The sequence below is a fragment of the Ipomoea nil genome, unplaced genomic scaffold, assembly GCF_001879475.1.
Source record: "Ipomoea nil cultivar Tokyo-kokei standard unplaced genomic scaffold, Asagao_1.1 scaffold2783, whole genome shotgun sequence".
Lineage (NCBI taxonomy): Eukaryota > Viridiplantae > Streptophyta > Magnoliopsida > Solanales > Convolvulaceae > Ipomoea > Ipomoea nil.
In genome coordinates this window covers 573982-591951 of record NW_017619211.1, presented here as the reverse complement: position 1 = coordinate 591951, position 17970 = coordinate 573982, and positions in this window count along the sequence as shown.

Sequence of the window (17970 nt, the reverse complement as noted above, 5' to 3'; positions counted from 1 at the left end):
GGAGTCTTTGACCAAAAGAGTCTGTTCTTGAACCTCTTGTCACAATTTTGTTTCTTTTCACCGTTTGCCTTTAAATCGTCGTACCCAAGCTTCAGGGACGAAGCTTCTTTGAAGGGGGAGAGGATGTGACACCCCGAAATCCAAATTCAATTAAGGGATTAATTGAGTAATTAATCCTATTTCAATTTGTAATTTAATTCCTTAAATTCCTGAAATTTAATAGTTGGGAACTAGTAATTGACTAGTCAACCCCAAAGTCAAAGTTGTACATTGAGCTTTGTAAGGAGTTCCCTTGTCCCCTACACTTCCTTATGTTAGTAAGGGTATTCTTGACCTTTCACTTGTGGTTGGTATTGTAACCTAACCTAGTAGACCACCTTCATTCTCTCCTTACACTTTTCTAAAAATCTAGCTCCACCTTCTCTCTAAAAAGGTGAGTAGCTTTTCTTCCAAGCCAAGTTGGAACCTTGCCAAAACTTCAAGAGTTGCTTCCAAGATTCAACCTTTCTTATATTTGGGCATCTAGAATGGTAAGATCTAAGTTCATCTTGTGTTTTTGGTTTTATCTAAGGTGTCTTTTCTTAAAGATAGGATCTTTATGATCTTTTGGTATGTTCTTGAAGTGGGTTTGGAAGGTGAGCCTAGTGAGGAGCTTGTTGAGGTGTAAAGTGAAGTCTTTAGTCTACAAGAGGTAACTCATGCTCTACAAAATCTATTTTGATTACCATATGTGATGATTTCTTGGATTCTACATGTGTTTTACTATGAAATGTGAGTGTTTATGCATTGTCTTGTGAAAATGCATATCTAGAGCTTGTGTTTAGGGTTCTTTTGTGCCATTGCTTGGCATTTCCTTTGATTCAAGTCATTTCGTTGTATTTGGTGAGATTTGGCATGTTTTGGACTTGAATTTGAGCTTGATGTTGAAAATTCCCGAAGGGATTGTTTTGGTACAGGACGTGTACCCACGGGCGGAACGGCGGGCGGGGCACCACCCGTCGCCCCACCCGCGGGTGCTAGGCTTGTGGGAATGTGTTCCCGCGGGCGGAACCACGGGCGGGGCACTACCCGTGGGTCCACCCGCGGGGAACAAGTTGGTTTTGTTTGGGGATTTGTTCCCCGTGATTCTTTTGACTCGGTATTTGGTCTTTTGACTTCTCGATGTTCTTTTGTGGAACTATTTGAGTGTCTTCTTGATGTTTCGTATGTCTAGAACTATATGGTAGGAATCCATGTAGGTTTTGGTGTCTTGAATCGTGCTAAGTGTTCAACATTGTGTTTCGTTGGACCGTGATGAGTCTTGTGTGTTCTTCGGAACTACGTTTGGCTTACCCGTTTGATAAGCATGCTAGTTCGGTGTTTAAATGCTAGCGTGTGTGTTGTTTGTACCTTCCTATTGGTTGATGATAACTTGTGTTATTCATCGTTGTTGTTGTTGGGTTGTGACCCATTCCTTGATTGAGTATGGTTTCATATTGTCGTTGTGATCCGTTGATTGATTCCTTTTGAGGTGTGATGTGTGCGTGGCTTTACCTGGATTGCACGATTAGTGGTATGGGACACTAGTCACCATGGTATTGCAGCGGTCCTTGTGGTGGCCGTGACGTGATTATGGAGTTGTGACCTTTGTGTAAGGTTCACGTATTTCTAGGGTGGCATGTGTTGCCGTGTGTGTGTACGGTACCCTCGTGTACTATGAAATTTTTGGTCTTGTTGGTGGTTTGTTGGTGGGGGACGACGGTCCCATGTGGGAAAAGGTTGGACTAAGAAGTACAGGGGGTCCTGGAGGTAATGGTTGGAAGAAGATACAAGGTTGGGGGTAGCCATAAGGTTGGAACCGGGCATAAGGATGGCATATCAACTCGTGATGAGTGATGTCACGAGGGCTTGTGTAATCGTTGTTGTGAGTTCTCTTCTTGTGACGTGTGTAGTCACAAGGGCATGTGTTGCCTAGGCATGTGTTGCCATCAGTCTTGTCTTTATCCTTGTGTTGTGGTATCCTTTGTGTTTTGGGATGTGTTCCCGTATCCTTGTTGAGAGTGTTGTGTCTTGTGTTGACTATTGCTCTTGGTTTTGTACTTATATACTTATGTATTCCGTTTCGAAAATGGCTTTACAACTTATATCTTATCTATGTATGTTATTTCACATGTATTGGTGGGTTACCAGCATTATTCGCTGACCGGGCGTTGTTCCATGTTTTATTGTGTTCTTTCAGGTGATGTCTTGGCGAGTGCGCAGTCTAGTACTTGCTAGTGTAGCTTCTCCCGCTTGTTTTATGGCCTGTGTGCCGGTTTTTAGTTGTAGACCTTTGAGACTATGGATTAGTTGTAAACAATGCAGATATTGCCGTAACGTTCATCCTTTTTGGTGAACGTGGCATAACACCCCGTGTTTTGGATTTATGTTTATCTAGTTACCTTTCAGTCTTCCGCTGTGTTTGTTGTTTAGTTCAGTTATCTGCATGTTTAAGGCTTTTAAATATCTTGTTTTTAGGGGGTGTTACACAACATATTGTGTGTCTTATTTTACGAATTTATGTCTGTGCCTATATCACATAAATTATTTACATAAATCATATCTGAGAATAAGTTAAATAGAAAATATGTGTATGTATATCGCGTTATGTGTTTCGGTAAATCATGTTGCAAAATTCTGTACATTAAGCGTAAAGATTCTGTACCTGAAATTGATTAGTAGCTGTATAACACAAAACAAATTGTGTGTCTTATTTTACGAATTTATGTCTTGTATTATGCAATTATATGCCCTTATGACATAAATTATTTACATAAATCAGATCTGAGAATAAGTAATAGAAAGCATTTGTATGTATATCGTGTTATGTGTTTCTATACATCACTAGTTTTTTACGCGCATTGCGCGATTGAGATAATGCCCAATATTTTTTTAAATAAGTATTTTAAAGTATATCAATGCAAGATTATATTGAAATTGTTCATGCATAGATAATTGAATGTTAAATTGGTGTATTTAAATAGGCAATTCTAAGTTTACAAATGCAAGATAATATAGTCAAGATTGATTATAGTTGTCAATAAAATAATTGTATAGGTATGGTTGAAACCAAATACAGAACATAAGGGAGAGAAAATAAAAATTAGGGCATAAATTATTAAATACTCCGTATATACTAATATTGAAGAGCTAACTACTGATTGCCAAACAAGGACATTGCGAGATAGTTTCCCACTTCAATTTGTTGTGTGATTTGAATACTCTTTTGTCAATAAATCTCTCAACTAGTTAATATGATTGACTTAATTATATTTTTTATTTATTTTTATTTTTTTAAAACAATTATTATTATTATTATTATTATTATTATTATTATTATTATTATTATTATTATTATTATTATTATTATTATTATTATTATTATTATTATTATTATTATATCATATCCTTAGGTCATTTTACATGTTAATCTAAACAACTCATTTTTTCAAACATCTGTTTACCAACCATTGATATAATTCGCTGGTCAAATTCGCTAATATAATCCGCTAACGCTAACTGCTAACTGCTGATTGTCAAACAAGGATATTGCGAAGTTGTTCTCACTTCAATTTGTTGTGTGATTTGAATAGTCTCTTTGTCAACAAATTCATCAAGTAATTAATATGATTAGCTTTATTAATTATATTTTTTAAATTTTTTCATGGTATTAATAAAATACTTGGTAAATAAATATATAGCATTATTTTGTATTATAACTTTGATATTTAATTAAAAAAAATAGTGCACAAAAAAAGGTAATAGACAATGTGTGAATATAATCAATTGATGAATTTGAATGTAAAGAATTTTTACATTGGAGAAATATAAAGACAATATAACTAATAAAATTATTTCTCTTAATTAATTTATTAATAATGAATTATTTTTTTAATAAAGACATTGCAGGGACAATGTAGCAAATATAATCAATTGATGAATTTGAATATAAAGAATTTTTATATTGGGGAAAAATAAATACAATATAACTAATGAAATTATTTCTCTTATTTAATTTATTGATAATGAATATTTTTTTTTTGAATAAAGGCATTGTAGACACATAATTCTAAATTAAAAAATGATATGTATTATTTTTTGTTGTAGCTACTAAATTATTATTTAATTAATTTAATAAGAGTAAAATAGAGTACTAATTATGCCAACTTTAATGGGATTAGATTCGAACTTAAGACCTTTAAATTCTTATTAAAATCAATGAGTAAGTTAACGGTGAACTAACAAAAACTAACGGAAAAGATAATATTTAACGGGAAAGTTAACGGAAAATCACATTCATTAAGGATAAATTAGGAAATCTTAAGGAAAAATTAAAATCTGATCAATCTGAGCCATTCATTTGATTAAAAAATTTGACCGCCATTTTTTCTACCCATTATAGGTCTAACTCTCTTGGGCTCTTATTAGTATAGTAGATAGTAGATGTTACGAAATTTTGTACATTAAGTGTAATGATTCTATACATAGAATAAATTAAAATTTTGTAACATATCTTGACATAACCGGCTAATAAAAAAGAACATTCATTACTTGTCCTTATTCAAACACTTTCAAATATAAAGAAAAATTAAAACACTTGTGTTTAGATTAACTCTTCGTATCATTCTTAACTCTACACAATTGCATAAGAACAACCATAGGATTGCTAGGCTAGAATTTAAAAAAAAAAAAAAAAAAGGTTTCAACTCTTGGTATATGTTGATCTCACACGGTAGCCTTCAATTGATTGTCTTTATAAACAAATAAACTACTTAATAAAAAATACATATACAAAATACAATAAAAATAACAAAATTAGATAATTTACTTTGTATCCACGTACAATTAGAAAATCAATAAGTTAAGAAGGCTTCCCTGCAATCATCTTTTCCAATGGGGAGTATATCTCAACGACCCTACCAATAACGTCAAACATGTTAATAAAAAAAAAAAAAAAAAAAGCAGACGTAGATTAAAATTGTAAATGAAACTTACCAACGAACTGTTTATTATCTACAGACTTCAAAGATGAAAATGATTTCAATAAATAAATTTGTCTAGGAAAGTCGTCATTTTTTTTTATTCTTTAACCAAAGTAGCATAGTTGAATTACAACATAAAATAATGAGGGCTGTTTTTGTAAATATAGAAATTACTTATCACCATAAAATTTTTAATGGCATAAACTTTTCATTCCTTGAAAAGCTTACAGTACTTACCAACATGCTCCCTTGGCATATGAGCATGAAGTTCCCTACAATGGAGTAAAAAAGAAAAGTGTTATTTTGCAATTTATTTTACAGTATAGGAAACAACTTTGTAATGCGTCTTTTTCCCAATTTCATATACAACACGAGTTATAGAAAAAAGTAGAATCGAAAAAAAAAAATACCATTTGATCGTGAAATATGCACTCTCTAGATTTTATGGAATCACTCCCCTTTCTCTATGAGACTTCATATAGGTGCACCAATCACCATCTAATAGCTCTGAAAGTCTTCAATGGAGAAATATCCTGTGCAAGAATAAATATTGGAGTCGTAGATAAAAGCAAAATTGAAAAAAAAAATACCTCTTGATCGTGAAACATGCACTCTCTAGATTTTATGGAATCACTCCCCTTTCTCTATGGGACTTCATATAGGTGCGCACCAATTGCAGTCTAATAGTTCTGCAAGTCTTCATGGGCAAGGATAAACATTGGAGTCGTAACAGTTGTATGTTAGTATACATATCTATATCTCTATATATAATTACTCAATATAACTAAATGAATAAATGAATATAAAAAAATATTACCAATTAATAGATTTACCAATTAGGTTAATACGTGAATATGGAAACAATATTATCAATTAATAGATTTTAATTAATTTTTATTTTACATTTGGTTACCAAATAAGTTTTACTATAAAAGTTTGAGCGGGAAAACGAAATAGGATGATTTTACTTTTATATATATATATATATATATATATATATATATATATATATATACACACACACACACACACACACACACACATATGCTACTTAATATATAATATTATATAGAGAAAATTTCAATTTTGGTCCACTGACTATTAGAGGTGTGTTAATTGCAGCACTTGACTTTTAAAAATGTTAATTTAGTACCTTGACTATGCGGTTTCTATCAATTTTGGTCACGCCGGCCAAATTAACGGCGATTTATGACCGGAAAAACGCAAGTCAACTAATAGCCCGATTTGGCAGGGGCAAATTAGTATTTTCATGTTGTTTCTATGATTTGGGAAAACGAATTGTTGACCAAATGTTAACCCGACCCGCAGAAATAAATTTCTACCCGTCTAATTCTAATTGACTCCACTAACCCACCTATGAAACCTAATTCATTCGACGAAGGAAGAAAGCTCAAGTGAAGAGAATCAGACTCCATCGACGAAGGAAGAAAGCTCCATTTACTCGCGCTACAGTGAAGTGAACCAGTCTCCATTTACTCGCGCTGCATACCAGGCAATTTAATGGCTGTCAATGGTAAGACTTTGAGATTACTTTACTTAATTTGTGTGAAATTGACAGTGGGTGCTAGTGTGTTTTAAATATGCTCAGAAACTTACACGTGGGGACCAATTTTAGCTTAAACTTGATTGTTCAGTTCAGTGTTCAGTGGGTGTTAGTGTGCTTTAAATATGCTCAGAAACTTACATGTGGGGACCAAATTTAGCTTAAAGTTGAGTGTTCATTTGAGTGTTCAGTGGGTGTTGTGGAATCTTGTTTGTATGTTTCTGTTGATATATTATTCTTTGTGGGGACCAATTTGTTTATGTCTTTGTTGTGTTCTGTGTATATGCTGAGCTATGTGGGACCACTATGTCTATATTTGGACATTATTTTGGTTGATGTGTTTTGTGCATATATTGGAGTTAGGAGTAATTATATGTCGTTTATATTGTTATTTTATTATGTGGCTGCTTTATAGGAGATGATCTTGGATTCTTGGCCCTTTTCATGTGTTTATCTTCCATAATGGTGTAATTAATTGGCAAGGTGAAATTAAATACATGGGGGTGATGTAGAAATATATGACAAGGTGTAAGCTCAGGATCTGTGTTTACAATTCTTTAAGGATAAGATTGAAGATCTAGGGTATTCTTCAATAGGAGCATACATTTATCATGGTGGACATGGTATGTGTAAGTTACTACAAAATGATATAGATGTTGCAGACTGTCTTAGAGAAGCAGAGGATGAAGGTAAAATGTTGGAGATTTGGATAGAAACTATGGATGAAAATGATTTTTTTCAAGCTGAAGTTAATGAACTTGAGTGTGAGGGTGAATGGGAAAGTGAGTTGGAGGTTGAGGTTGAGTGTTTGAATAAGGATGACAAGGGTGGTGTTGGGAATAAACTTCAAAAAGTTGTGGTTAAAAGTGAATTCAAGGCAGAGTTATCCATGAATGAGGCAGAGTTAACCATGAATGATCCAGAGTTAAACATGAATGATCCAGAGTTAAACATGACTGATCCAGAGTTAACCAAAGAACAGGAAGAACAATGTGAAATAGTCTCATATGATTGGGATGAGATAAATTTTTCTGATGATGCTTCTGTAGTTGAATCTGACAGTGATGAGGAAAGTAAATGGCCTGTTTTTAGAGAAGCTACTGACATGAATGATCCAGAGTTTACATTAGGCATGACCTTTGCCTCTAAGAAACAGTTTAGAGAAGCAATGCAGAATTATGGTTTCAAAAATGGGAAAGATATCAGAACTATTAGGAATGATGCTTTGAGGGTTATAGTTGAGTGTTCACAGGATGGTTGTCCTTGGAGAATAAGACTGAAGAAAGTGCTTCACTCACATGCTTGGAGGATTTTGAACATGGTTGATGTGCATGAAGGTTGTTCTTGGGTTTGGGATAATTCAATGGTAAAAGCTGTTGGGTTGCAAAGAGGTGGGCCAAACAATTAAATAACAACCTAGAATGGATGATGAAAAAATTCAGGGATACAGTTACTAGTGAAGATGAGTTCTATTTAAGTGATCAACAAGCTTACAGGGCTATGTGGAAGGCCAAGAAACAAATAATTGGTGATGCTGAAGACAACTTCAAGAAGATATGGAGCTACTGTGCTGAAATGGATAGGACAAACCCTAGGACTAGGTATTTTGTGAAGCTCGGTGACTTGCAAGATGGAGAAACTGGGCAGGAAAGATTTTTAAGAATGTACATTTGCTGGGATGCTTCCAAACAAGGGTTCAGACATTGTAGACCCCTAATAGGTGTGGATGGATGTCATTTGAGAAGTGGATCAGGTGGGATGCTTTTGACTGCAGTGTGTGTTGATGCTAATGACAGTCTTTTCCCACTTGCCTATGCTATTGTTGAAGGGGAGAAGAGTGAGTCTTGGTCTTGATTTCTAAAATTCCTAGCTGAAACTTGGGGATAACAAAAGATACAGAACAAGACTATACTTTTATAAGTGATAAGCAGAAAGGTTTGATCCCAGCATTTGAAGAAATCATACCTGGTGTGGAGCACAGGTTTTGTGTGAGGCACCTGCACTCAAACATGAAAGTGGCAGGGTTTCAAGGGAAGGCATTGAAGGATGCTCTTTGGGAATGTGCTAGGGCAACAACTCTGAATTCTTATACTAGTGCACTACACAAGTTTAGGGCCTTAGATGAAGAAGCTTATCAATGGTTGGGTGACAAGTCTCCAACAGAGTGGAGTAGGTCTCACTTCTCAACACACACTCACTGTGATATGTTAGTAAACAACATATGTGAGTCATTCAATGCAGCATTACTTGGTGCTAGGGATCAACCAATCATAGACTGCCGAGAGACTATAAGGAAAATGCTAATAAGTTTTTTGAGGAAAGACAAAAAGCAGCTGGATGGAAGTCAATGATATGTCCATCCATTGTTGAAAAATTGAAGAAAATAGAGAAACAGGCATCAGGTTGTTTGGCCACTCAATGTGACTTTTTCATATTTGAGGTGCAACAGTTATATGGAGGCCAACATCATGCGGATCTGGAAAGGAAAACTTGTTCATGTAGGAATTGGGATTTGTCTGGGATTCCTTGCAAGCATGCAATCACTACTTCAGAAAATAGCTTTAACTTCGGCTAAATGACCCCATTTAACGTCGGCTAACCTTCGACGTCGACTAAAGAGACGTTGTAAAAAAATAAATAACCGACGTCGTATGTTTTTTAAAATTAAAAAATAAATATACGACGTTGGCTAATAGGCTATTAGCCGACGTCGTATATTTATTTCTTAATTTTAAAAAACATACGGCGCTGGCTAATAGACTATTAACCGACGTCGTGTATATATATATATATATATATATATATATATATATATATATACACGACGTCCGCTAATAGTTAGCAGACGTCGTATATTTATTTTTTAATTATAAAAATCGTACGGCGTCGGCTAATATACTATTAGCCGACGTCGTATGTATTTTAAAATTAAAAAATAAATATACGACGTCGGCTAATAGGCTATTAGCCGACGTCGCATGTATTTTTTTTTTATATTAAAAATGTTTTATGATTTCTAGCCCAACCTGCTGTATCAATCAGAACCTGTGCAGCTAGCAATTTAACATTCAACATCAACTAATTCAAGCTACTAAACATGAAACTAATTAAGCTACTAAAAATAAAATTAATATAAATAACACAATGCAACAAAACTACTAATTAACATCAAACCAATAAACACAAACTAATTTTAAACATAAAGTATCAATTGAACAACGTTTTATTAACCCATTCATCAATAAGAAACTTAGACCATTTGTTTCTAACGTTATCAATCTCTTGTTTGTTGTAAGGCAATCTTCCTTGTCTTTCCAAAATCTACAAAGTTCAAAAGAAATAAAAATAATAAATAAGCAAATATTTTAAACAACATTTGAAGAAGAAATATATATTATTAAATTACTTGCCTTATCCATTCCTTTGCTTAGGTTGTTAGAAACAATTTCCCACATGAATTTCATCACATAATAACCACATTCGGTGGTTCATTTTTGTATAGCACACTACATTTGAATTACAATAAAATTATAAAAAATTAATAAAAAACAATAAGTTTGCCTGTTTTACAAAGTGAATGAAGTACTTACCAAACATGTAGTCCATTTCGGTGGACGAGATTGTTTCTTTCCACTCATCATGCTTGTTGCAGCCATACACCTATTCATATAAGACATAAAATATATGTAAATATTTGGCATCACTAGTTTAATAATAACTATTAATTCATTATATAAACTTACATACGTTTCCATTATATGTTTAACGTCTTCACGCGGCCCATGACCAAGTGAATCAAACCAAAAAATTTCATTTAATCTAAGACAAATCGCCATCAGCATCCAATGCTCACTACAAATAAGTAATTTATTAGTTATAAGTAAATATAATATATAATAAAAATATATTATATATAAGCACTTTTATTTAAAACGTAATTAAAACTTACTTGAGAACGTATGGGGCTAAATATACATTTTTCTTCCCATACTGCATGGTGGCATTTATATATGATTTCCTTTCTTCTGTATTATTCATTTTTGGTTGAATCCAATATAGATCTAGGAAGCCATACGTGTCTTTTGATGCCAACTCAAAACTGATGTAAATACCCCTATTAACAAACACAACCAATTATATATAGATTACCAATTATATAAATATAAAACTATATTATGCATAAATAATCATAACGAACTTATTATTACCTTATAAAGAACTGAACTAGAGAAACATCGATGGTGTCTAGGGATGGCAACGGGGCGGGGCGGGGGAGGGGATTATACTCCCTGTCCCCGTCCCCGGCCCCGCGACCCCATCCCCATCCCCGTCCCTGTCCCCGTCCCCTACGGGGAATTGAAAATATTCCCCATCCCCGTCCCCGCTCGGAATTAAGCGGGGACGGGGATTCCCCATTCCCCGTCAACTCCTAGTCAAAATATTATATAATTATAATTTTAAATAATAAAACATTTAAAAACTATATCCTAGTTTCAAAAATTAAAATACTATATATATATATATATATATATATATATATATATATATATATATATATATATATATATATATATATATTCGGGGACGGGACGGGGCGGGGAGGGGTATCCCCATCCCCGTCCCCGTCCCCGTCCCCGTTTCCCGAAAATTTTCCCCATCCCCGTCTTTGTCGGGGTGGGGATCGGGGATCCCCATCGGGGACGGGGCACATTGTCATCCCTAATGGTGTCCATACTTAAGAAACACATTATCTCCACACTTTCAAGGTGCAAGTCATACTCAATCTTGCCCATAATACCACGAGCCATATGGATCACAAGATTCTGTTCGAAACGGCGAGCTATTGTAAAAGCCTTTTTGCAATCAGCAGTCAAAGAATCTGGAACAACACTACTGGTATTGTCTTTTAACTATGAATTATAATACAAGTAAGAATTATTATTTTAAATAGAAATATTATCAGTGTACATACCGCATTAGCTTCAGTACATAACTCTACCCGCTTCTTTGGCCAAATGATGAAGTGTTGAATTGCATCACTTACAAGCTGAACCTCACTTGTGGGGAATGGTACATGTGCAGTTGGATCACAAACTTCATTTACACTCACTTTCACATTATTTACATCCAGTACAACCCCATGAACTTGTCCACCACTGTAAGCTGTCCCATATGCCACTGGACGTCTAATTGGATCTTCTAAGAACAATTGACATCGTGCCCCTAACTACAATAATTTTTAATTAAAAATCATATAAAATTTTATTGATAAATAATAATAAGATAACTATAAATGAATACTTACAGCCGGTAAATTACTAAAAGGGTCTGGGGAACTAGCTTTGTCACTTGGAGGTGGTGGCACAGCATCCACACATACGTCATCCACCTGCTTTGGTTGTAAAGGAGTCTGCATAGCACTAAATTGCATCATCATACTAGCTATTTTTGCCTCAAATTGCTCAGTTAATCGTTGACCAAATTCCTCCCATTCAGAAATATTTTGCTGCTTTTGTTTTTCTAACGCTACTGCAACAGCAACATCAACCATTCGTTGAACATCTTCAGGAGTCTTTTGGCGACGTTTTGCATGGCCAAATACACTTTTGATGTCATGTCCTCTTCCCATGGCTCTAACACGTCCACAATGCTCATTGGTACCCAATGCAACAGTCAATGAATCCTTTCTTCCATCCTCAACAAATTCTCCTTGAGAAATTTGCAACTCAAGAGCATCCTAACATATATAAAAATTATTCAATAATAATTACTATTACTGTAGTAAATGACAACATATTTACTTACAATTTTTTCCACCACCAATCTAGTTGAATCAGTGCGATAATTTCCTGACTTGTCTATTCTTGCTTTCTTCCATTTTTCAGCTCTACGTATCGGACTTGGATGACTCATTGTATACGACGGATCTGCATCAGCACATGCTTGTTGTTCTTTCAACTTCTCGTCCATCATCATCTTCTCCAACCTTTTATAACCTCCTCGAGCTAAAAGATGTGGATGAATATTCTTAGCTTGTATGTCTTGATATTTTTTCTGAACATCCTAACTAACCAAAGAACATGCCAAACACAATGTGAATTGAATCTTGCTAAACACAATAGACAAATTGCGTATCCGAGACCGGCGGAGAACAATAAAGGAGGAGAGCGGCAAGGACTGAACTTAGTCAAACCCGAATGACGCCTAACAAAAAATAAACCAATCAAATATTTTCACCTAAAGAAGTGAAATCAAACGAGAAATAGAACATTTACTCATTAATATATTATCATAAAAACATAATAATATATTTAACTCGATTAGTTTCTCTTTCTGCCTAGCTCATGAGTCAAGAATCATTTTTATCATTGCAACCAAGTATTGATTCAACCTAGCATCAAGATTAGAATTGTAATAAGAATCACATACTTAATTACTTATTAATTGGAATAGGTTTTAGTAAATGCAATTTCTTCTTTTGGTTTTATAGTATATAAGATAATTGAAATTGAATATATGATAAATAGGTGTGGAAGTTCATGAACAAAACATCCACATCTAGAAATTATAGCTTAATGAAATCTTAATTATCTATAATTTTCTACACGTTACCCTACACTAAAGTAATGATTTGCCGTCCAAAAGAATGATTTTCCCCTCTTAATCGCATTATATAATATAATGTTCTCCAAAAAGCATATAATAATACAATAAAATGTGACATTTGACTAATAATAATAATAATATATACTCCGTATAATATATAAAGTTACTTTCAATACGACAATTATTACTTAAAAAAAAAAAACAAAAATCACAAGATTTCAACAACTAAATCACTGTGTAAATTACAAATTACAAATCTTATAAAATCATAGCAAAAAGGGCAAGAAAATAACCTACGCGGTGAAAATTTAGACAGCAACATCACCAAAATCACTAAGTGTAGATCCCCAAAATTATCAAAAAGTACATTTTTACACAATTATTCCTAAAATTTTGAAATATACACCATAATAATTTATAAAATTCAAAAAATATAAAAAAACTAAATACAAAGTATATAAAAAATGATTTTTAATATATATATATATATATATATATATATATATATATATATATATATATTATGTACCGGCGTCGGGCGTGTAGGAGGAGAGCGGCGGAGGAGAGCTGTGGCGACGGGCGTAGAGGAGGAGAGCTGTGGCGGCAGCGAGACACGCGACCCGAGCGTCCAAGCTGTGGCGGCGGAGACTAGGGCGGTGGATGGCGACGGCGAAGAGCGGTTACGGTTCGACGACGTGGATGACCGTCGGCGGCGGGCGTAGAGGTATGGTGGTGAGGATCGGAGGTGTGGCGGCAGAGAGATTTGTTTTTTTGTATGAATTCAATCTGAACGCTCACAGCTTCGTCTAGGGTAGATAAATGGAAAATATACGACGTCGGCTATATAATTAGCCGACGTCGTATATTTTTTAATTTTTTTATTAACGATACGACGTCGACTAATTAAATTAGCCGATGTCATAAAGTATTTAAATAAAGAAAATAGAAATTAAAATACCATACGCCGTCGACTAATTAAATTAGCCGACGTCGTATGGTATTTTAATTTCTATTTTCTTTATTTAAATACTTTACGACGTTGGCTAATTAAATTAGCCGACGTCATACCTCTTTTAAATTTTTTTTATTACGATTATATATGACGTCGGTTATTTACTTTAACCGACGTCATATGTATTTTAAAAAAAATAAAAAATAATTTTAAATATTTAACGTCGAATTTTTTAAAATCTGACGTTAAAGCTGTTTTCTGTAGTAGTGAATCTATTCAATTTGGAAGAAATATGGGCAAGGAGCACACTATGATTATGTCCATCCTTGTTATTTCAAGGAAACGTATATGTGAAGATATATAGTTGCTCCATTAACCCCATGGCAGGGCCTGATGAATGACCACTAATTACCAGAGATCCCCCACTGCCACCTATCTATTCTGCCAAGGTTGGAAGGCCAAAAACGCTTAGACTGAGATCTGGTGGAGAGGTGCAGCCAAAGTTGAGTGAAGATTGGTTTAAAGTGTCTAGAAAGCATATCCTATTGCATTGCACTATTTGCAAGAAAGTTGGCCATAATTCAAGAAAGTATTATACTCTATGATTTTATAGTTGCTACATTAATTTATACTGTTGTTTTTAAACTCCCACTTACACAATGTTATTGTTTTACTTGAAGCCAAAGAAAAGGGTAATTTATTCCACCAAACAAATCCCCATCAAGATCACTAAAAAGGTTCCTAGGCAGCAACATCAGCAGGGGGAAGCTACTGATCAAGTTCCTAGCCAGCAGGAGGAAGCTACTAATCCAGTTCCTAGGCAGCAGGAGGAGGAAGCTAGTCATTCAGTTCCTATTAAGCAGGAGGACTCCACTGATCAAGGAGGCAACAGCAAGGCCACAAAGACAAGGCAATCGAATCGTAAGAAGTCCTACTATACAAGGAGCAAGACCACATTCAAGTCCAAATTCCATGGAAACAATGATGACCCTATCAACATTGAGTGAATTAAGTTTAGACTATGGTTTTTGGTTTTTTTAAACTGTACTGGAGAATTGCAAATGTATTGGTTTTTGGCTTTTGAAAAGCAAATGCTAAGTTGTATTGGTTTTTGGCTTTTCAAACTGTATTGACACTAGACTTGCAAATGCAAATGCTAAGTTGTATTGGTCAGTTTCTATTCACAGTTTGAATTCACAAGACCAATGAATGAAGATGATGACTTTGCAAATTTTCATTACTTGATCACCTGTTTTGACAGTTTGCAATTCATTACTTGTTTTGACAATTTGCAATTCATTACCAAATGACAGTTTGCAAATGATCAATTCATTACTAGTTCATGACTTCACTCAAATGAGCAATTCATTACCAAATGGATAACTTCATACATTACAATTCAAAGGTCATTTCATACAACTACACAATTCAAAGATCACTGCCACAATACTGACTACCAATATAACCTACAAAAATTAAAAGCATTATTCCTACAATCTTCTTCAACACATTTCCAGCCTCCTTCTTGTCACCTTTAATCTTCTTCATATGCAGTGTTCTTATATCTTCCTCTAGTCTATTAATGCGTTTAAGCAATCTCGGAATTATTCGCTTCGAACGGTAACACATTGGTAGCTCATACCAATCCACAAATCCACACCCAACCTACCTTTGACTCTGATTTAAACAAAATTCAGAAACCAAACAAAAACGAAATCAAATTCTTTTCAAACTGGAATACTGGAAAAAAAAAAAAAACAAAACAAAAAAAACAAAACAAAAAAAAAAACAAAAACAACGAAATTTACTTACACTACCACCGGAGCACTGCCAAAATCTCCGACCTGGATTCTCATTAGTCCATGAAGTTCGAATCTTGATTTGGTGACCACATCTACAATGGAGAATTGGGAACCTTTCCCCAAATTCATAGTACTCATTACCAGTATTGGAAGAAGAAGAATATACACTACTCATACCCACGTAAGAAGAATTGCAGCGCTGAAACCTTCGTCTACGTTGAGCCAATCTTCGTCTTCATCTTCCTTCTAAATGCCTTTGATTCGTTTGGGAAGGAACAACAACCAGCGACACACAATTGATGTAGGGCAAATTGGTTATATGCGGGTCGGGTATGCTGCTACTTTGGTCAACAAATCGTAGAAACAACATGAAAAATACTAATTTGTCCCTGCCAAATCGGTCTATTAGTTGACTTGCATTTTTTCGATCACAAATCACCGTTAATTTGGCCGGCGTGACCAAAATTGATAGAGATCGCATAGTCAAGGTACTAAATTAACATTTTTAATAGTCAAGTGCTGCAATTAACACACCTCTAATAGTCAGTGAACCAAAATTGAAATTTTCTCTATTATATATTTATATACTATATATATCCACACGTTAGACTATATCTATAATAGCATTATTATTATTATTATTATTATTATTATTATTATTATTATTATTATTATTATTATTATTATTATTATTATTATATGGTTAGTTAATAATTATGAGTATGGTTTTACAAAAATGCTCCTAAATTTTTGGGGGAAAATTTTTGTGCCAACCATTTTGCTTTAATATATATATATAGAGATAGAGATATAGAGATAGAGATAGAGATAATTGTATATCAATCTAAATATTCTTAATATATTATAACAAATTCATTCCGTGCATTGCACGGGTAAAAATACTAGTATATTAAAAAAAAATTATCGTGCATGTGTAATGAGTTAATTTCACCAGAGGTCCCATGTATTTGGTGGCAATTCCAAATTTAATCCTAGACTGTTGTTTTTGCCATTTTACGTCTCAGACTATCATTTTTTGGGCACTTTTAGTCCTTTCCATAATTTTTTTCTATTTTTAGTAAGGACGTTTTTGTCTCTTCATATTTTTTTGTTATTTTTTCAATTTTAACCACTTTAATTGGTTTACGAAAATGCGATATTCACTGGCCAGAAGGGCTGCATTAAGCACTTGTTAAATTGAACAGGTGGCTGTCTTCCTGTGGCACTAGAATTGCTGGAATTCTAGGGAAGAGAGAGAATTGCTGGAATTCCTGCGATTGAGTCGTGCAGTGTATGGCACGTGATTGGCGCCTTGTGTAAGCTGTCTGTTCCATTGTCCATTAGCCATTAGGCAACCAAATTTAATTTGGTCCAATGCTAATAAATCAACTTTAAAACTAATCATTACTAATTAAATTAATAGTATACAAATTTCTAAACATTAACATTGCGTCATTGGTCAACTACCATGTAATATAATGACATTTTAATTATAATTTCAAATGAGTAATCAAAAATTTAAATTTCAAAGATAAAAGTTTAAATGTTTTAAATTAAAAATAATTAAGAAGTATAAAACAGATACTATCTTGTAAAGAATCATTAATATTATTTAAAAAAAAGAAAACATTGCATCATGGCAGCAGACATATATGGTATTATAGCTTTATAGTAGAAAATCAAACAATGATCTCTGTTTAAACGTGTCCCGTGAAGAGCGGCGACGCATCATATGAAATGCACAAACTTTTTTCTTGTGCCCACTTCAATGTTCAGCATGGGATCGATCGACCAATTAAAAATGTGAATTCACCGCGTCACCTTCCGCCCATCACCAACATTGACCACACAACATTTTTTTTTACTTAGTAATTAAGAATTGTTTAATGTTTAGGTGGCTACCTCAGTATCTTGATATATAATTTCAGATCCACTAAAATAGTTGTGCGTGTTAACATTAATGCATTTGACTTAAGTTCTATTATATGATTTCGAAAAGAAAATTACATTTAGAAAAAATAAAAATAAAAATCTAACATAACTATT